Source organism: Ambystoma mexicanum, chromosome 9 (assembly GCF_040938575.1).
Source record: "Ambystoma mexicanum isolate Mex_15411 chromosome 9, UKY_AmexF1_1, whole genome shotgun sequence".
Taxonomy (NCBI): domain Eukaryota; kingdom Metazoa; phylum Chordata; class Amphibia; order Caudata; family Ambystomatidae; genus Ambystoma; species Ambystoma mexicanum.
In genome coordinates, this window is record NC_090931.1 from 194,111,921 (window position 1) to 194,133,896 (window position 21,976).

At 48.5% G+C, this 21,976-nt stretch overlaps 1 protein-coding gene across 3 annotated transcripts in view; it reads left to right on the top strand.

The window, feature by feature from the left end:
* PCSK7 (proprotein convertase subtilisin/kexin type 7) overlaps positions 1-21,976 on the top strand; it is a 434,758-nt gene that overhangs the window by 366,336 nt on the left and 46,446 nt on the right. The window lies entirely within an intron of this gene.

A 21,976-nucleotide genomic window follows, 5' to 3' on the forward strand; every position in this document is an offset into this window, starting at 1 on the left:
GGGGAAAAAGGAAAATGTGACATGATCAAAATTAAAGCCACAGTGGCTTCTATGGGACTAAATCTGCCCCTACGCGGAACACATACAGCAACATTGATTCGATGGCCTGTGTCCTCCCGCCTCATCTTACTACAGGTTTCACTGCACTATGCTACGATTTTAGCTGGCAACCTCCTTGAAGTACCGGGAGGCTTCCTCAGCTTATTCATGAGTATATTTCAGGACTCCACTAAATGTTTGAGTGTATATTATAGTTTCCGCTGATTCCTCCAAGATGAGGACGATTGTATTGAGTTCTAACCTTCTGTTCAAACATCCTCTGTCAGACCTGAAAGGACAATTCCTCCTGTGGTACCTCTGAACCTAGCACATGCTACAGTTCTGAAAGGAGTAAGATTATTTTTTTCTTTTGTTTTCTTTTTCATGTTCTTTATTCCTTAAAAATGAACTCTAACTTACTATCACTAACTATCCCTAAACGAACTACCTTTAAAATGCTCCTTGAAAGGACTTTCTGCAGATTTGAGTTACTCATTCTGTATCGTGATTATGCATACACTGCTATCCTTGATTCTGGCAGCATTGCTGCTGAGCGCTTCTGTTACATGCCATAAAATTGTAGTGTGCCCATCGCCACCTCCCGGCAACTCTGATCTGTAAATGCGTTTTGACTGATACTAAGAACACTGCTCTGAAACCCTTTGCAGGCTGGCAGGAGGTTCTACTCCATTACAGAGATACTTCTCCCAATTCTTCTCTCTTCCCTGGGTGAGTCCCTGGCACATCAGGTAACGCACCAGACCTCTGCAGTCTATTGGAAGGGAAGCTGGCACACAAGGTGCGTCTAACATTCACGCATGCTCCATCATCCTCCTCTCAAAGTCCTCATGTGACCTACACCTTAATTGTGGGGGCTGCCATCTTTGATCAGGTCCTTCGGCGAAGGGACTCTTCAGGAAAGCAGGACATTAATGCTATTGCTAAGCACCCCTAATCACCAGATTCCACCCACACAAGGTTTACCTTTCAAGCAACCTCCCCTCCTGCCTCACACCTACTTAACCATTCCTGCCATACCTCCTAAACCCACCCTAGAGTGTCCTGAGAGCCCGTTCCTGATTGGTTGGATTGAAAGAATCCCCTTCTTGGTACTCATCATTACTAGAAACAAGGAAACATGATGCACCCCTCGATCGAACTAATGCTGGGATCGTGACTAGCAGCTTTTCTAAGGTGGTTTGACAAAGGCCTCTTTGCTCATGCCCCGATTTAAAAGCATTTTGAATTGCTTCTTGGTCCCAGAACACTGCACTTCATCCTGTATTTAAAAACAAACCAATATTGATCAGAAAGAAAGGGAGCAAAAGCCCACCCGTGATGCCAAGCAATTTAGTGATGCCAAAAATCATGAAATGGAACTTACTCCACTCTTCTTTACCTGGTTAACAAATTGTTCTGGGTGTATAAAACAACTGTGGTACAAAAATACAAACGTATATTATTGTGGCCTAAAATTACATGCATGTACAAGTTTCAGACCCGCCCCATCCCACCATATGTCAATGAATTCTCGCACAAGACTCCCTCTGCCAGCCACCCATGGGTTTAATCCCTCCAAGCTCTACAGGTCTGACGAGGTCGTACTGGGTATGGCCTTTTTATAATTCTAGATATAAATTGATATTACGAGACAATCGCGTTGTATTTCCTTCCTCATGTCATCCTGCCTTTACAGATCTTCAACGACTTTCTTTCTCACCTCCTTCCTCCTCCCTCACTGTCATTGTATGCCTCCTCATTCTTCACCTATCTCCAAACTCCCTCATCTCTTCATAGTCTCTGCCTCTTTCATATAGGTGCTTTGTCTTTAATGATGGTAATGAGGGTTTCATCGTAGTCACCTGTGCAGTTTTGCTGGTTCTGAAGTTGGGATTGGACCCCCCTCTGCCACACCTCCATGTGTAGCTACTGAGATTTGATTACTATTTGTTTTGGCCGCTGCTCTGTGGGCCAAATGAATAAACTATTTGGCCGGCACAATGCACCCAAGTGTTCGCTGAGTAGTGCCTCTGAAGGATGCTGTACCCCTTGGTACAATCTAAGCCACATTTTCACTCCGAAGGAAAAGGAGTAAACGACAAACACTGGAGTTATGTTGGTCCTATTCCTGTAAATATTCTAGGAGGGAATAGTTTAGTATTCCAACTCCAGTCCTTGAAAATGTGGGGAAAGGTTTGGATGTTGGAATTTAGGTGGATCTACACCAAGTGCCCAGAGGCCTTTTGAGAGAACACCACCGCCATTTTGGAATCAGGCGGCCCTGATATGGTGGTAGTCTGATTCCAGCAAGGCATCTCCCCTGCAACATGTAGATCTCCTTTACTACCCACTCTCAGTTCGTTTGCGTTGCCCCAGCGAATCTGTCTGTGACTGCCAGATAAGCTTACATTTATGTCCGCAGTCTCATGTGCAGACCGCGTGGGCATGCAGGTCCTTCTCCCCGTTTGTGAATCGGACCCATGAATCACGATTGTGGAGAAACATTTTATATTTTAAAGATCTGACAACTGCAGACTGGGGTTATGTTTAGCAACTTGCTCTAGAGGGTGTGAATGTGCCAGAGGCCCCCAGGAAACACCCCACCATCCTTGCTCAACTCATGAGTTGACATCATGAAGCAGGTGATCACTCTGCCTTCCACGGGATCCCTCTCGCCCCACTTCCTGGTCTCATGTATAGGATTTTATCCCAGTGTTCACAAAATATGGGCTTCTTGGAATAATAGGTTGATTTCCAATACTTTCTGGGTGGGATGAGTCTGATGGGCTTAAATTACTCTCATGGATGGAAAGGGTTGGATGGATTTCACTAGTTCATCCTGGGAGCGTACGGAAGGTGGAATTCCACTAGCCTTTCGCAGGTGAAGGAGAGTAGGATGACTTCCAGTACTCCCTTCTTGATGCAGGTGGGTTGTATGGCCTCACTATGCTACATTGAAATCGGACAGACCCCACTATTCGGGCATGTGGAAATGATCTGACGGTTCCATGTGTTAAAATCGTGGCGAAAATGGTCGTTTACACAAGAAATCGCGGCAAAAAGGCTGGTTTTGCCGCCGCCATCCATTTAAAGAATGCAGCGGATACCCCCGCAACCTCCAGACCTATTATACCATTTAAGGTGAGTGGGGGGCACCACCACAACCCCCACTCCCCTTAAATGGTATAATGGGGTACACCTTTACCAGATCAAACCATGGCATTTTTACCGCAATTATTTGTAAAGCCGACATTTATACCGCAATTATATAACTGCATCCCGATATGACATCTTTCAGTACTCCCTTATGGGTGCAGGAGAGCAGGTTGGCTTTTAGTATTCTGAACTCGGGTAGGAGGACGTTTCAACACTCTTGTCTAGTGGGCAATCGTAAAACTTCCTCTAGACCAGTGGTTTTCAAACTATTTTTTACAGAGCCTTCCTCTCCCCTTCTTTGTAAAAAATATTGTCAGCCCCCGCCCCAAGTTAGACCCGTTTATGCTTTATTTTAAAAGCAGTCACTGCAATCCTTTTTAAGGAGCCTTGTGCTCCCCCGGACACCCCCACAGTTTGAAGACCACTGCTTTAGACTCTTGCCGAATAGAGAAAGCAGCCTGCTTTCAATTGCTTTCTCCTTTATAAGGAATAATATGATGGTGCATTCTGTTGTCCCTGGAGTAGAAATACTAGGGAGGCTTTCACTAATCTCGCCTGGGCAGGACCGTGTTGGAGCACCTTTATCTGCTCTTTTGGAAAGAAAGAGTAGTGTGGTTTCCACTACTTTCTCCTGGATGGGTGATGGGTGAGTCAGGTGGTTTCCGCTGCAATCTAGGGCATGGCAGAGAAGGATGGTTGAACGGGTCTTTCCTTGCTTAACCTTTACTACAGCCCCATTTTACTACCAGAATACCTTGTATCCCGTGATCAGAATCTTGTGAAGTGCTCAGGGACCCTGCACCAGCACTGCTGATAATTTTGGCTTACGTAGGCAGTATGGTTAACTTGCATACAAGGACAGACGCTAACAGTGTGGGACTCCTGCAAAACAAGTTAAGTTGAGTTCATGCATAGTGGGTAGGGATTGGTGCATGTGGACTGGCATTGGATGTTCTGATACTTTGACAAACTCCGAGGGCATTTGGGGCAGATGGGAAATGTACAGAGCAGGAGCATAGGGACAAAGTGTGTTAGTTTGGGGTAAATGCACAGTGCGAGCTTCTTGCCCTACCTTGGCTAGACACTTGAGCGTAAGTGCCTAGCCATGTGTGTTAGATATACTTTTCTTCTTGTTCTAAAGGTAGCCTGGCCTGCTCTTTGCTATGGTGACACTATTAGCATTGTTCCTATATGAATAAACAAGTAAGTAAAACTAATTTCCTAAGGATTGATGGCTGCTTAACTGCATAAGCCTGCTTTTGTCCAGGATCAGTTACATGTCCTTCTGCAGAGATGACATCACAAAGTAGAGTGCATTTCATCTGCGATTGAAACAGGTTTACATCCCTTAAATTCTTTAAATGTCTGGTTGTGAAACAGTATGCAGTCTTTGAAAAGCTTGCCTTCCTCCCTAAAAGGAAATATGCTGTTTAATCTGCCACAGTTAACAAAAGGAGTGGAAATACCTGAAAAGTAAGACATTGCGCAAGTCCTTCTCATAGAAGGAGGAGGGTAGTCTGTGCTACCTTCTGCGTTGGATATCAAAGTCCAACTTTGAATCATATGAATATTAATGACCTACTGATTTAATATAGAACTTCATGTGGTTCTGCTTCGTGTAATAATAACCATCACTATTACCCTCTTGTGGTACTCAATTTGACGACCTCTGAAGGGCTGACTCGTAATGGGAATATGTTGTGAGGTGTACGTTGTAACGAAATCATGGTGGCAACAGTAAAGACAGACACAAGTGATCACAGTTCAAGGGTGTTTATTAAACTGTAAATGCAGGGTGGAAAAATACCTAAGCTTAAGCTAAATCTAAGATGCGAGCAAGTGTCGACCATCAAATGAAAATAAGGCAGTCCTTGTGGCGTCCTGTGAAAATAAAATGCCTATACAAAAAAAGACCTATTGCCAAAGCCTTACAACTAATTACAGAAAGTGTGGCATAGGGTTTCAAAAAAGAAGTGTTCACAAATAATTTTTTTTTTAAAACCTTTATTTTTGATTTTGGAACACAAAACAACTACACACCCACATTAGGGTGGATTTAACTCTGCGCCATGTCCCACTTCCCCCCACCCTCTCCTCCCCCCCGTCTCCTCGCTCAATTTTGTGACTCCTTTGGTTGTGCTGTCTTGTTCAGGTTACTTGAGACATGTGGACGGTGCTGCTAGCTCTGTGTCTTCACAGCTGGACTGTTCCTGTGCCAGAGGTGTCTACTCGAAAGTCAGGTGTCTCCTCGGCTTCATTTAGCAGGAATAGTACCAATGGGCCCCAGATGTCAGGTGGGCGGGCATGTAAGGGTAGTGATTTGATAAAGTCCGTTTCCACATCCTGGCAGTAAAGAATGTCCCTGCGCCAGGCGGAGAATGTTGGAGGGGGGCCGCGACCCCAGGCCATGGCCACTCTCCTGCGGGCAAGTGTCAACAGGAGTCCTGCCAATTTCCTTGACGGGGCGGAGAGTAAATTTGTCATACCAAGTAAGGCTGCAGTTTGGCTCGGCTGTATCTCCTCTCCAACTATTGCCGCTGTCGTCTCTAAGACTTGGCTCCAGAAAGGTGTTATTTCGGGGCAATCCCATGCGAGGTGGACGAAGTCTGCTGGTTGTGTCCCACATCTCTCGCAGTTCGCTGCCGCCTCAGGGTGGTGCCTGTTAGCTTTTGCTGGTGTGTGATAGGTCTGGTGGAGGAAGTTGAAATGAATTAGTTTAAGGCGAGAGTTGAGAGCTATTCTTTGTGTCTGTTTCAGGATGTAGGTCCAGTCTTCGTCTGGAATAGTTCTGTGGAGGGACCTTTCCCATCTGGTCTTTGCCCGGATAAGGTTAGGTGTCGTATCTATAATGATGGATTTGTAGATTTGCGACACCAACCTGCCCTCGCCCTGCGCCTGTATGGCATTGTGTAGCAGTTGCCAGGTTGGGGGTTGTCGGGGGAAGTCCGGCATGAGAGCTTGTAAAGTGTACCGGGTCCTGAAATATAGGAATACGTCAAGTGCGGTGTTGCCGCCTTTCAATTTTGCTTGTTGTGGTGTTAAAAAGCCGTTCTCTGTGAAGAGGTCTCCTAGGGTCTTTATTCGTAATTTGTCAACCCACTGATGAAATACTTTCTCCGATGTCAGTGGAACCCCAGGGATGCACTTGACGGGCAATAGGGGAGAGTATCGTGTTTGTACCCCGTATTTTTGAGCTAGTCTCCTCCAGACTTTGTACGTTGAGAGCATTGCATTCATGGTGTAGTTGGGAACGGGAATTTGGCTGAAGACGACAGCTGTTAACAGGTTTGGTGTAGCCAGGGCTCGCTCCACCTGCACGTGAGGTCTGATTGTATGGGTGGCGTACCAGTGGCTGAGGAATTGTGCCTGCGCTGCCCAGAAGTACTTCTCCAGGTCTGGGAGGGCGAGACCTCCGCTCGTCACTGGAAGTGTCAGTGTTGCGTGTGCCACTCTGGCTGGCTTGCCCGCCCAAAGCAACTCAAGAACCATGCTCTTCAGTCTTTTCAGGAAGGTTTGGGATAGCAGTATAGGGATGTTGGTGAACAGATACAGCAATTTCGGAAGAATCACCATCTTAACTAGGGAGGCTCTCCCCCAGAGCGTTAGTGGTAGGGACTTCCACCGCGTCACTTTATCCTGGAGGGACTTGACTACCTCTTCGTAGTTGTCGCGGAACACCTCGTGGTAACTCAGGGACATTTGGACTCCCAGGTATCGGACTTTGGACGTTTTCCATGTGAACTGAAAGTCATCAGCAAATGGTTTGGTAGCAGGGGTCAACGGGAATATAATGGACTTTGCTGGATTGACCTTCAGGCCGGAGGCTGTCCCAAATTTGACTACTTCCCTCATGACCGGGTTCAGATTTTCTTCGGGATCGCGGATGAACAATGCCACGTCGTCTGCGTAGAGGGATGTAATGAGCTTGTGTGGTCCAATAGTGAGTCCTCTTCGTTGTCTATGCTCTCTTAGGTTGGAGGCCAACGGTTCCATTACCAGGGCGAAGATGAGTGCTGAGAGCGGGCAGCCTTGTCTGGTGCCACGTTGGAGCTCTATGGGAGCGGATTTTGCCGTGCTTACGATGACGTTGGAGCGTGGCTTGCTGTACAATAAAGAGACGAGTTTGATGAAGCGGGCACCCAGCCCCATTCTGGTGAGTACAGCGAACATGAACGGCCATTGCACTGAATCGAATGCCTTCTCGGCGTCAAGGAGGACTGCGATAGCTTGATTTGAAGGATCCAGTGCTTCGATGACGCTGAACAGCCTCCTGATGCCAAAGGTTGTATTGCGGCCTGGTATGAAACCCGCCTGGTCTGCCAGCACCAGGGTGGGCATCAGTGGTAGTAGCCTGTTGGTTAGCACCTTCGCGAGTATCTTGTTGTCAAGGTTGAGGAGGGAGATGGGTCTGTATGATGCACAGTCCTCTGGTGGTTTGCCTGGTTTGTGCAGAAGGATGATGTTGGCTTCGCGGGTAAAGTGGGGGAGGGATCCCCTATCCAACGACTCTTCATATACAGCCACCAGGAGGGGAGCGATGGTGGGTGCAAAAGCTTTGTAAAATTCCCCGGAGAAGCCATCTGGGCCGGGAGCCTTAGAGTTCGGGAGGGTTTTTATGGCTTCAGTAATCTCCTCTTCTGTAATTAGCTCGTTCAGCGGTTCCCGCAGGGGATGTTCGACCCAGTACAGCTCAGTGTCTTCTAGGTACTCCAATGCGGCGGTTGGGTCTCCGTTATGTCTAGTGCTGTAGAGTTCATGATAGAAAAGCCTGAATTCTTCTGCCATATCTTCGTCGGTGTGGACTATCTGTCCGTTTGGTCCGGATCCCTTCTATTGGGGACAGTTTGTTGTCAGCTCTGACCAAGTTTGCCAGAAGAGCGCCCGGTTTTTGCCCTTCGCCGTATTGCCTGACCAGTCTGTCGCGGTTTAGAAATTTCACTTCGCGATCGGCAGCGTTCATGAATTTTTGTAGCCCTTCCCTCAGGGCGACTGATCTTGTTGGGTTGTTTGTGTTAGTGCATTGAAGTTCTAGCTGTTTTAGCTTCTCTTCGCAGGTTGCCAGCTCCCGCCGTATGAGCTTTAGAATGCCATTTTCTTTGGCGTGGCAGACCCCTCTGATGTAGCACTTTAGAGTTTCCCAGAGAGTGCTGGCTGAGGAAGCTGACCCTGTGTTGGCTTCTAGAAACATTGAGATCTCCTCTTTCAGTTCTGAGGCAAAGACCTCGTCTCGCATGGAGCCTGTTTTGAAGCGCCACCTCAGTAGGGGAGGTTTGGGATTGGCTGGGTTGAGGACGAGAGTTACCGGGGAATGGTCCGAGAGAGTTCTTGGTTGGATATCGCATGAGCCGCTGGTCCATGGGCCGTTCCTTGAGGTGAAAAGGTAATCGATCCTGGAGCTCGAGTTGTGTGGCGCGGAGTGGAATGTGTATTCCCGCAGCTCTCCTTTTGTTGTTCTCCATGAATCCTTCAGGTCGAATGCTTTGCATATTTCTTTTATTTGGAGGCAGGCTTTGGACGGAGGATATGGGGTAGCGTGGGATCTGTCCTTCACCGGGTCCAGTACTGTGTTCATGTCTCCACCCCAGATTATGGTTGCAGGGTCTCGGGACGAGAGACGGGATAGTACCCAGCTGAAGTTGTCGGGGCCGTCTACGTTTGGTGCGTAGGAGTTGACGAGAGTGATTTTCTGGTCCTCTATGATGCCACTTACGAGGACTGCCCTCCCTTCGGAGTCTTTTGATGTGTGGACAAGGCGAAAGCCAATCCTCTTATGTATTAGGATCGCGACTCCTCTGGAATATGACGAGTATGAGGAAAAGTATCTGTGACACCCCCAACCCTTGGCCCACTGGTGATCCTTCCCTGGGAGCAAGTGTGTTTCTTGAATCATGGCTATGTCCACTTCGTGTCTTCTAAGGTATTGGAGGATTTTCCTGGTTTTAGATGGGACATTGCCTCCTCTTCTATTCCAGGTTATGACTTTGAATGGAATAGGTTAGGGTCTATGTTGATTCGTCGTTTGTTTCCCAAGGTTGATGGTGTTGCAGCTAGGAACAGTCCAGCGGATTGAATGGAGTCGGGAGATTCGGAGGTTGGACGCTGTGCTGGCGTTGGTGAAACGGGGGGGGGGTGGGGGAGATGGCGCGGAACCTGGACGCTCCTCACTGTTAAACCATTGTGAGGGTACACACCTCAACTGGAGGTGGTGTGGTGTACGTAACTTCCCTCCCACGCGCGGGCAACCCCCAACAGACCCGCAATGTTCCCCTTCCATCAACAAACAATAAGGGTTGCTGTGCTTGGGGCACTAGATGCCTCCCGAGAGGTAAGGGTGGCCCTCCTACGGACTAGGAGTGTATCTCTGCGGCATAAGCTTGTGTAGATGTGCTGGAGGCAGGAGTTCACCTCTCTTGGCTGCCCGGGACGATTATTATGGTGGTTCTCTGCGCCTTTGGATTTCGCGCTGAGGCCTGGGGTTGTTTGGGGCGGGTCTGCAGCCGGCACGGTCCAAGTAGTCGTTGGCATCATCAGGTGTGTGGAAGAAAAGTGCTTTCCCATCATGTTGAATGCGAAGCTTTGCCGGGTATAGCATTGAGTAAAGTATTTGATTGTCTTGCAGTCTCCTCTTTACGGCAGTGAAGGAGCGTCTCTGTGTCTGTACATTGGGAGAGAAATCTGGGAAGAACTGAATTGGATCTCCGTCGTACTGGAGTTTCCCTTTTTCCCTGCCTGCTTTGAGTATCGCATTGCGATCTTTGTAGTTTAATAGTTTTGCAATAATTGGCCGTGGGTTTGCGCCTGGGACTGGTCTTGAATTTGGAATTCTGTGGGCGCGTTCGACTACAAACAGCTGGGAGAGGAATTCTTTCCCGAAGAGTGCCGTGCAGATCTGTTCAACATGGTCTTCCATTTTCCCTTGAAGTTGTTTCTCTCTGATTCCTATAATTCTGATGTTGTTCCTTCTTGAGCGCCCTTCTAAGTCTTCGTTTTTGGCGCAGACTGCCTTCATTTGGGATTCAAGGGTGGAGATTCGCGTGGTCAGGGCCGACGTGCTGTCATCTAGGTCGGAAACCCGTTGTTCCACAGTGTCTAGCCTGTCGGCGTACTTGTCGAGCCTGTGTTGGAGTTGGTCTACTTTAGACGAGAGATTGTTGAGTTTGCTGCCTAGGTCGCCAATTCCCGCCTTGAGGTCCATCAGGATTTCCCTAATGTCGAAGCTCGGTGTTTGCTCCTCCGACATGGAAGTAGCGGGTGTTGGGGACGCTGCTCTGGTCCCTTCGTTGGGAGGTTTGCTGGTATGGCTAGCTTCGAAGTTCAATTTCTTTTGGGTTTTATCTGTTTTTCCCATTACGCTCTTGTTTCTGCCTTGAGTGCTTGAGAATGCGGCGGGTAAGGAGCTGGCGGCTCCACACTGGCGTTAGTGACGTGTCTGGTGCTTCCGACGCGTTGGAGGTGAAGGGTGGTCACCGTGCCGGTGTTTGTTCGTACTGTCCGCCGTGTGGGAGAGATTTAGGGTGTTCTCCGGTGTTGGTGGGTTTTACACTGTTTTGTAGAATAGGCCAACGATGTTCACCCTTGTCGATCTGAGTGCTGGGCCGATTTGGGGCCTGGTTCTCTTGGGTTATGTGGCTGGTGCTGCACGTGTTTGGAGTATCCGACTTTGGAGGGGGACTCGTGGCGCCTGGTGGCGGGGGCGACCTCCGTCGCTCTTGGAGGGCGTTCCGGCTACAGTCTGTTGGAACTTGGAGTGGGGAGTTGTCGCCAGGTAATAGGGCTTGTGTGGCGAGGGGATGGTGGGGGCAGCGGGAATTTTCTTCGGTTGTTGTCTGCTGTCTTGGGGTGGAGGTCCCCTTTTATTTTATGCTGCCAATGTGCAGGTTAGGTCGAGCGTGGCCGTTATTCGGATGGGCGCCGAGGCCTGAGCCTTTCTCGGTGTCTGGCGAAAGCGAAGGGGCTCATGCAGTCTGGTGGGTCGAGAAGCCGACCGTGCGCGCCGAATGGGGATCCTACCTGCGTGTCCGACGGGGGTAGCGTAGTCTTCGGCGCTCCCTGCCGGATTTTCTGCCAGGCCTCTGCGGGGACGGAGACCGTGTGTCTCTTGGCGCTGTCGTGCGCACGTCTACCCGTTTCTTGACGTGGCCTCGCTCTCTGACCCAGCGGGTCGCTGCTGACTCTGGGCGCCAGGTGGCACGCCGCGGCTTCTGTACTTCGTACCCGGACTGCTCCTCTCCCCTCGGCCTGCTGCTGGCGTGGTCCGCGGGCCTTGGCGATCGGGCTGGAGCTCAGCAGGCGCTCCGCCGTTGGAGAGGATTTTGGGCTCAGGGTGATCAGTGGCGCCTCCCGAGCGCACCCGGTGGTAGGTTTGGGTGAATCGGATGCCGCAGAGGCGAGGATGTCGCAGGATTAATGGAGAGCCACACGGAGCTCTCTAGGAGGCGGCCATCTTGGATGGCTCTCTAGCGCCCTCTATAAGTGTTCACAAATAATAAGTCAGGATGTGATTGCCAGGGTTCTCTCGTCCCCATGTTTTGTGCACAGGACAAGGCGAATCTCCCAGTACAAGCCGACCTTTCTGCACCAGCTATCAGGTTCTTGGATGGTTAAGTCTCTTAACAAAAGTCTCTTATCATTGCAGGCCTGATGCTTTCAACAAACATAAAGTTGTGTTCCACAAATGCTTTCGGTGATGGCGTCACCCCCTTCATCCCCCTCTTCTGGGCGCAGACCCCTCACGTGTCGTATTCACTAAATCAATTAACCAGTTCCTTTCTCAATGACCTTTGGGCAGTGACTTTCCACCTGTGGATCTCCCTCGGCCAGGCTCGGACCCTGCATGAGAAGGGTACAGTTAACTTCTCCTCGTCTTGCAATACTTCATGTTTTCACAAATTCTAATGTATTTTTAAACAGTTCCTCAGGGTTCACCCCACTTTGTTAGCCTCCCTCTTTTCCAGGTTTACTCTGGCCGTCTTTACGAAACAGTTCACTATGGGACTTTACACTTCGCCCCTTCTCGTTAGCATCCCTCTGCTGGGTTCACTCTTGCCGACCTTTTCGTTTCCCTTAGCTTCCCAATCATCTGTCGGTCAAAGACTTTCGATGGTACTGAGGATTTTACAAGACCCATGTATGACTACTTTGACCTCTTCCACCTTTTCCCTAGTCCTTCTGGTTACAGTAGTCTCTATCGGGTAATCGCCCAGAGTTTCTTGCGTGAGCACCCATGTGGTGCCGGCCTCCTCTGTTGCTGGTTTTCCCCCTCTTGCTTGAATAGTATCTTTGTGCTTTTCAAAGTTCATATAAGCCGTTGGCTACTGTTCGTTTAACACAGTTCGGTTTCTTATCAATATTCCCCTCGACTCACCGGCTGTGATGACCCGCTTTGCTTTCCTTCGCCTTGAAGTCAAGGTTGGTACCACTGAGACAAGCGTCTCTCCCCGGCTTAATAATCAGCGGAGGAACTGCTCTGCTGAGTTGGCTCTCGTGTTGTGCGGTCTGCCCTGCCCGGCCTGTGCTATCTTGCTCCAACATTTGTCCCTGTGGGGAAGAGAAAGTGACGTTTGGATGTGCATGATTCCAGTCAATTGCCTGACTCTGCCCGACTCGTGTCGGGACTCTTGGATAAACAGCTCTAGAATTAGTCTGTCTTCCACGGATTAAGAACTTTTTTTGTGTCAAAACGGCGGTTTTGTTATGAGAAATTATTTTCTTCGTCCTAAGGGGGTTGGTTAATTCATAAGGGTGAGATTGGTCAAATTGGTGACGTAAACGGGATTGATCTGGAGTATTAGCTTGCAATCAACAAGGATTGTAGGAACGGCAGTGTTTTATATGAGCAGGTTGGGAGTGCGGGAAATAATACGAGTGACGGGAAAGCGAATGACTGGCAGTATTCGGGTAGGACATAGGGATTCTGGGAGAGATCATTTCTAGGTGTAACAAAGTTTGAGACCTTAGGGGATTGGTTGCATACGGGGCTATGATGGTGTCTGGGTAAGAAAGATTCAACTAGAGGAAGGGAGGCAGATGTAGCGCAACCTAAAAAGGTCTTGGGGATCTTGTCATCCTCTCATTGTTCCCCAATACAATACCGTGTCTCACCTCAGGCATTTTCCTGAACATAACCCCGGGCTCCCCTACCCAGGTGATACACCCTCGCTTGTCCACCCCCAGGGTTGGGATCTGAGAGCGTCAGCCCTTCCCTGGCCACCTGAGCAATGGACTCCCGAGGTCTAGTTGGGAGAATACCCTCAGGTTTCTCACAACATCCAGCATGATTTTCTTCCTATTGTTTGACACACTCATACACTCCCCCCGCCCCCCCTTTCCTATGCACAAAAACCTTCTTAGGTAGGTGGTTCTTAAACTGTCTGCCATTGTAAGTGATATCAACTTGAGACTGAAACTCCTAATCTATAAGTAGCTTTCATCTCCCCTGTAATTTGTTTGGTTATTCCTTCATTTTAATAGCTATGACACTCCCCTTAGTGCTTCCCTTAGAGTTCCTGCATCGGCAAATCGGAGGTCTGTCCTACTCTGGGTGCTGGTAAGCAGGCCTCTGATTTGGCGATGCAGGGGGGTGGGAGGGTGCATTTTCTACTGAGCATCAATGTTAAAGCAAACATTATACCATGCCTAGTAAAAAAAAAGGCCATGCCTGAGGCGTCAGCCGTAACCGGACTGGCTGCATCAGTGCAGCCTGCTCTAGCCGTGTAACAACCCTTTTGTTTGCATGATAAGTGCTGTTACATGGCTAGACCAGACTGAATTGTAGCCAGTCTGGTTTCAGTTTGTGCCTCTGACATGGCGTTTATTGCTAGGCATTATGGTTACAGCAAGCATGAGTTATGTGGCTAGAATAGCCTACATTGCTATAGCTAGTCTGTTCATTTTCTGACTCTGGCGTGCCATTTTTTTACTCGGCATCAACATAAAAGCAAACAACACGCGCTTATCATGTTTGCTTTAACCATGATGCCCAATAAAAAATGCCATGCCAATCAGAAAACATAAACCGGACTAACTGTAGCAATGGTCCAGTCTAGGCACACAATAACACTAATATCATTAATGAGAAGTGTCATTGCGTTCTGGCATTTTGGTGCCACCAGTTGTGATGCTGGAAATGCATCGGAGGGACAGGGCCTCCGTATCCTTGTCCTTTACTGCTTTTTATCGTGTGTTCTGTTGTGTTTTCTGCACAGGAGTTCATGTTGGACTCCTGGCGGTGCGGCTCTCTTTTGGTTTGGTGTACAGACCCATGGTATACCCTTATGGCACCCATGGGTGGGGGTACAACCCTGTGCCCCTAGTGTATGTTTTTGGGCACCTGTGTGTGGCCCACAGAGCAGGATATGGGCTGGTGGCAGCTCCATGCTGAATTTGACAGGTGCCCTGAGTATCCTCCATTTTGGGATACCCAGGCCCTGCCATTGGAATCAGTTGATTCCTGATAGGAAACAAGATGGCCCCTGTGGCCTCTTGCTTTCTATTGCCTATTACTTTGCTTTCCCAATTTCCTGGGAAGCCCTGACTCCGTCCCTTCCCCCTGACTGGCTGTTGGGTGTAAGTTCCATATATGGTGGTGTTGTGAAGTCCAGGCCAGACTGGCTGGAGCCTTCCCAGTGACTGTATGTTGTGGGTACACCCTGTGGGTGGGACTTGGGTGAATGGAGTTTGTGACGAATACGCATTCTATGTTGTGGGTGTCTAGTATCTGGTGTTTGACACAATGACTGAGACAGCCCTGCCCGAAACTGGTATGAATGCAGTGTGGAGTGTTGAATGGCTGGCTACTTGTCCCAATACACATAACCTGTGAGTGTCTGGAGAGGAGTGAATGGCCTGAATGCACTATGCACCTGATTGGATGCCTGCCTGCATGAATGCCCTTCTGGCCGATTGGTGCCTGAGTGTGATCCAGCAGAATGAATGGGAGATCAACTAGTATATCTGGGGGCCTCTCACTGCTAGAATTAGTGTTCAGAAGCTGAAGAGTAACTGGAGTGAAACTGAAGCTTAACCTTGAAGCCCTGCTGGAAGAAAATAATTGCTGTTGCTCTCCTTCACAATCTGAAAGCTGCTGTGTCTCCCAAGAACTGACCCAGAGAAACCTGGTAAGGCGCCCCCTTCCTGAGCTATGAGTGACCATCGTGCACCAGCTGATCTCTGCCAAAGCTCCCTGGTAGACAGACCTACGACAGGCTGCCGACCGGAGACTGGGACTGCCGCGGAATCCATAAAGAGAAGCGGCCGGACTGTTGTCCGGCACTGTCGACGACCACCGTCGCCAACTGGAGCCGCCGTGCTCTTGTTTGCCTAAGAACTTAATTTGAGCCAAGGACACTCTCGTCTGCATCGCCGCCCGCTTTATCCCGCTGGAGAAGGTCCGACCGTCGACGCGCCGAGGAGCATCCGCCGGTGGGTTTCACGCCACCTAAAGACCACAGAGACGCCGACGACTCGACGCCCTTGCTGGGCCACAGTTCTTCAACATCTCTTTGCGGTCCGAAACTACCATCACCGAGGTGCCCCGCACGCCTCTTCCTTGCAGGACGCCAACGCTCCATCGTCGACGAGCACCGCTAGGAACAAAGCTGCCACTTCACCGCCGTAGTTCACCCTGTTCTCCGTCGGACGTTCGACCCGTGACTCCTGCCTTAAAGGGAGGGCACTCAAGAAGAGCCGTTGATTCCCCGACAACGAACGCTACAATTCCAGGTACACTGGGGCTGTAGAACTATTGTAGAGGGAAATAAGACTTGTAGAACAATATATGGACTGGGCTTGTGATACATCTTTGCTTTACAGGTTGCCCAGGTGGGGGGGGGGGGAACTCCACACAGAATTGTGCCTAGTTGGTAAAGGCCAGTATTCTGCTAATTGTTCAAGCATCTTGCTTTCCTTCCCCTCTCTACTGCTGGTTTCCTCTTTATTGATCTTTGTGGCATTTTGACAGTATAGTTGATGCACTTTAATGAGATCTGATAATAATTGTGGTACCACTTTAGAACTGTATATATTTATCATTATTGAATTTCTGAGCACAAAATGAGTTATTGTGATAGGGTACATAACCTTGAATATTATATAAATACTGTGTTTTAACTAATACAGTGTGTGGACATTCCTTTGTGGGGGGTTGGGGACTACTCTGTACTTAGGAACCAGCCTGCATCACCTCCTGCGAAACTAGGCCTTGATTGCTCGACCATAGCTACCGAATAGAGAATCTTGGCAGGGGTCCTCTGTGCCTCTCTACCATATAGAGAGCAGAAGTACAGACATCCCCCTCCAGTCTTTACACCAGTCTATCCTTTTCTTACTGTCCTGACCTTTTTTCTAGACATCTGTCAGTTTACTAGTAAACAGTAAAAGTTTCCATGCCACAGTAAAAAAATGGCTGGACTAACTGCACCAAAATGCCAGTCTAGCCAAGCAATAGCACTTATCGTGATGCTTGCTTCATCGCAGATGATCTGTGATAAAGCAAGCATAATACGTGTTATTGAGTGGCTAGGCTGACATTTGGTCCAGGTTGTGTAGCAATTTCTTAATGTGGAATCCATTTTTACTGGGCATCTATGATAAAGCAAATATAAGCTTTACTACTTGTCGGACATGTTTTCTTATTGTGGCATGGCATTTTTAATGGCAAAGCCAACAGGAGTATTTTACTGTGTGGGTACTGGCATATATTGGCAGAGCCAGTGTAAGGTGAGTCCCTTCTGTATGAATAAAAATCACCCAAAGAGCCAGCAAATGAGAAAAACGAAAATGTATTATAACTGCCAAGGCAGGGAAACATCTTACAGACATTTGAATTCAATTAGTGAAAATGGCTGGTTAGCAATCACAGAAAGGAAAAGACAACAAATGTTTCAAACTTCTTCACTGTTCATTGGCTGGTGTCATCAACAATAAAGGTGCATCCATACATTTTCTAACTATCGGCCTATTCTAACCACGTGATAAAGGTGACGTGCTTGCTGGTTAGCTCATGTGCAGAGAAATCATTTCTATTTTGAAACATGATCAGTCAGAACTAATTTACTATTGGTTGCTCCAGGAGGAGTAGTTGTGAACTATTACAGGACTACTTCCGTTGATGACTGCTCCAACTCGCTCGACGAACTTCTGAGATGGCCTCGGAAGACCGCACCGGGCGTTGTCCCTCACAGTAGGTAGAGTGGGGGGTGGTTAATTTCGTAGTCTCCCGAAGAGAATGCATATTCCTGCCTTCCCCATACGCAGTGGAGAATACATCATTTAAATTTTGCCCATCTTGCAACGGAAAGTTTCCCTGGAAAGACTTGCACCGGGTGTGCAATCTTTGTCTTCCAATGGACCATAACGAAGGCCACTGCAAATATTGCAAGCGCTTGAAGTCCAAAAGTCTTATGGACTGCAAGACAAAGTGTTGGGCCCAACACACCATGCAGGCCGAAGCCGCCATGGATGTTGAGGGTGCCTACATTGACGGCAGAATCGGTGCCTTTAGTGAGGCCGTGGGCGAACAGGATCCGTCGGATGCCTGCGTGCAAGCCTCCGACCCCATCATGCATGCAGGCTGGCGGCTCGAGCGCTGGGCCCAACACACCATGCAGGCCGAAGCCGCCATAGATGTTGAGGGTGCCTACAGTGACGGCAGCATCAGTGACTTTAGTGATGCCGAGGGCGAACAGGATCCGTCGGATGCCTGCGTGCAAGCCTCTGACCCCATCAGGCAGGCTGGTGGCTCTTCTACCGGGACGACACCCGACAGCACTGGCACAAACAAACATCACCACACAAAGCACACAACCCATGGCCAAAAGTCAACTTTAAAGCAGACCGGAGTGCCACACATGGCGTGAAGGGGGAGGTCCGACAGTCCCCTGTCCTCTGGGCCATTGCGCTCGCCTCACGACAGGCTCCCGAAATCGACAGGCAAGTCTGGATCTGACGCTGTGCACAAAACCTCGAAGTCCACACATGCCGATGACCTAGTGTCGAAAGACGCGTCAACGGCCCACTCGCATACCGATAAACGACATTCGAAAGACATTTCGAATGCTCATGCGAAGACCTCACAGAGCGCAAAGATGAGTGAGCTCATCAAAAAACATGTCCTGGACACGCTACTAAAAAGTCGGGCGTCAAAAAACCACAAGTCCTCAAAGACACAAAAAGAAGGCTCTAGTTTAGAAACTATGACCCAGGGGTAGGGGACCATTTTAGAGGCTATGAGGCATAAAAGAAAACCTGCACCTGAGCCAACATCCTCCGCTCCTGCCCCCTCTGTTATCCCAAGTTCATCCCAGTGGTCTGCAGAACACTCATAGATAAGGTCATGAGACAGATATCTTCACTGGCCATTTTCTTTGGCAACCACCAAGAGGTGTTAGTAAATCTTCAGGTTACTCCACGCAGCGGACCAGCTAGTGGGGCCGCAGTTACACAGTCCCCCACCAAGAGAGCCCGCATAGACACCACACAAGCACCCACCTCTCAGCAGGACCCAGGGCATCTTGCTTATTATGAGTCAACACAGGACTTCCAAGACACTGGAACATATACTGACACTGAAGGGCAAGGCGACATGGGGGATGTCAACCAGTTTTACAACTGGGACGAGGACATCTACTTCATGTAGTTGCCGGATCATTCAGACCCACCGCTGGCAGACTCACCGGTCGACAATCAAATTCAATACAATGATCTGCTTCTAAAAGCAGCAGAACATTTTAAGATAGATATGCAGGGGACACAGGTAGACAAGGACTTAGTTGAAAACATTTTGAGAGATAAAAAGTCAGCACCCCCGGATAAAGAAAGTATAAACATTTATACTTTTGGTAGGAAAGTAGCCTCTTCGGCAGCTTACCAGACAAGAATCGTCAACAGTACCACCTTACTGGCGAGCTACAACTGCCATAAGTGGGGGATGAGTTGGCCCAACAAATGGCTTCAGTCCCAGAACCTCTTAAGTCTCAACTGGCTCTTTCAGTTGCAGAAGGTAAAGCTGCAAACTGCATCCTTAAGAACAACCTAGATTCACCAGATAATGCAGGAGGATAATTGCTGAGGGCACGTTAATCAAACACTACGCCAGTCTGGGTTTAAGCTTGAAACACAAGCTCCTCTTCTTAATATGCCCATAGAACCAAACGTGTTATTCAGCAAGGCAGTTGAAGACGCCGTCAAGAGTCCAGGAGGAGGCCAGGCCCAGCGAGGCCAGCACCACGACTCGGGCACGTGGCATGCAGCCCGACAAAATAGCCACTGCGCCAGACCGAATGGCTGCTTGTTCTCCACCACCCCCGTTCGGGGAGCAGAACGTGTATCCAGGCGGGACTGGTCTTCGCCAGGTACGTGGCCTACAGCTTATCTTTCAGTGTCGCTGGGCAGATATACCCCGCAACCGGCAAGGCCGAGTACGCATAGGCCCCAGCAGTCGCCCGGTACTCCGTCAATACCACCTGCCACCCCACCAGCCTCTGTAGACAGGTTTTTTGTGAAATTCCTCACCATGCATATTGGCTGCAAGCATTATGAAAATAGACCATATACCATTGGGACTTTTGGCAGTTCCTGTCATAAAGTGAGTCAAGTGTGTGAGAACGGGCTTTTAGCTGGACCTGTGCTCTAAAGATTTCACAGTTTGGTTGTATGGCTTACACATGTTAGCTGGTACATTTTGATACTCTAGGTATTTGATATGGTCACTAGATTGGTGGTGGGTTGTCCTTATGGAGCCTAACATCACGATAGGTGGTGGTGGTTCATGGACGTCCTGAGAGGCATTTTTAAATTGGGAACTTGGATCACTATGTAGTGGAAAAACTAGTCTGTAAACTTGTGACAGGGTAATCACTAGGGTTGATTGCATGTTGAATTTTATAATATGATTTGAAACATTAGGAATATGGAAAACAGGATGTCAGGCATTCCATTGTTTTATGTTTATATCCACAGTTCAGCTCCTCAAGAAGGGGAATAGATCCCCGAAACGCATAGAGCAACAGAATGACCAGTGAAAAATAACGAAAATCGTTGTTGGAATATATTTCTTTTTGAAAGTTATATTTTTGAGAAATCATAAAAATTCCAATTGAACAACTGTGAGCGGTTTACTTAGCCGTTTGGTGTGCAGAGGACGGGAGTGTCCATACATTGGGCACTATTGTGATATATTTAGTTATCAACTTCGTGTCAGGGTTGTGATTCCTCCCCTGCACCCTAATTCTGTTACATTAAATCTTGAATAATTTGTAAATTTAGGTGTGCATTATTAGCTATTCATTTTGCTTCAGACATTATAAGAACTCGGACCCTGTACATAATGTACATGCTTCTGTTTAGTTGAGAAATCTTCCAATTATTGCAGAGGCGCCATCACAGTGAAGCAACTGTGTTCAGCACAAGGACTTCTCTATGAATGCTCTATTACTCCTCTGAGGCTCACCACAGCTTAGTGTCATTATTTGGGCCACAACATAATTGGTGACGAGCAAAGGGACACAAACACTCGGTGAATAAGATGTTAGGTGCAACGCCACCCCAGCCTTCTTGCAATCACTAGGTAGGCCTGCAATACCATGGCCTCAGTGGGAACCGTTATTTGTAACTTACTTGGAAGCAGTGAGGAGGTGCTGCCTACGCCGCAGTACGGAAAAGGGCTATGCTGCTAAATTCACTGGGCGTTGAAAATCACAGAATTTTTGCAAGAAATAGGTCCCTGAAACGCATAGAGCAACTTATCGACCTCTGAAAAATCATTGTTGGAATATGTCTTTTTGAAAGTTTATCATTTTGAGAAATGATAAAAAATCCAATTGAAGAAGTGTGAACTGTTTATTCAGCTTTATGGTGTGCAGGGGGCGGGACGGGTCCATAGATTGGGCACCATTGTAAGATATTCTTATAGTGTCTCGCAGGAGGAGCACTGGGGTGTTGGCGCTTCTCGCACATCCCACGCCCTGAATGGCGCTGCGCAGGGACCCGCGCGTGCGTGCATGCCTGCTTAGATTTCATGAGAGCCAGCGGCCGAGCATCTCGCAATACCTGGTCCCCACAAGGGGCTCTTTATGGAGCCCTGTCTTCCATCTCCATGGTGGCCATCTTGGTACAGTATTTTGATTGAATGACCGGGACGCTGCATAGCGTCCCGTTCATTCAATCAAAATACAATGCTCTCAGCACCCCGGGTTACTGGATTGGCAACCCGGGTATTGATGGCATTAACACCCTCTCCGGCCCGCCGGATATGGTGCTGATGCTGATTTTCAATTGTTTCTATGTTGATTCCTTTAGATAGTTCAGTAGATAACTGCACCATTTAATCACAATGAATTAAAGTGTAGAACTTCACCAGTTTGTCCTCTTGTGTTCTGTTGAGCATTCATCCCAGCATATCTTCCCTAAAACCAAAGTGGATGTAGTGCTGCGAAAGAACATACTCCCTCCTTGCAGTGTTTTACACTTGTGACAGTGAAATGTAACATGGCTGATCATTTCCATTGAGCCCATTTGACTGAAACTAGTCACTTTCATCGATTCCCTTACGTGACTCAATACTGTTTATAGTTCAGTTATTCCCGAAGGAAGCCAAAATACTGCATTTAAAGCTTTATAACTGTTATTTGGCTTCAAATGCCCCGCTTCCTCTGGAGCTTAACTCCAGCTGTCCTTGAACCGCGGGTCTCCACTGATCTGGATGGCTGTGTCCCCTCCACTGCCTTTGTCGTCTCCATTTAGATTGCGTTGCATTTAGAATCCACCCTCCTTTCTGTGCGGTCTT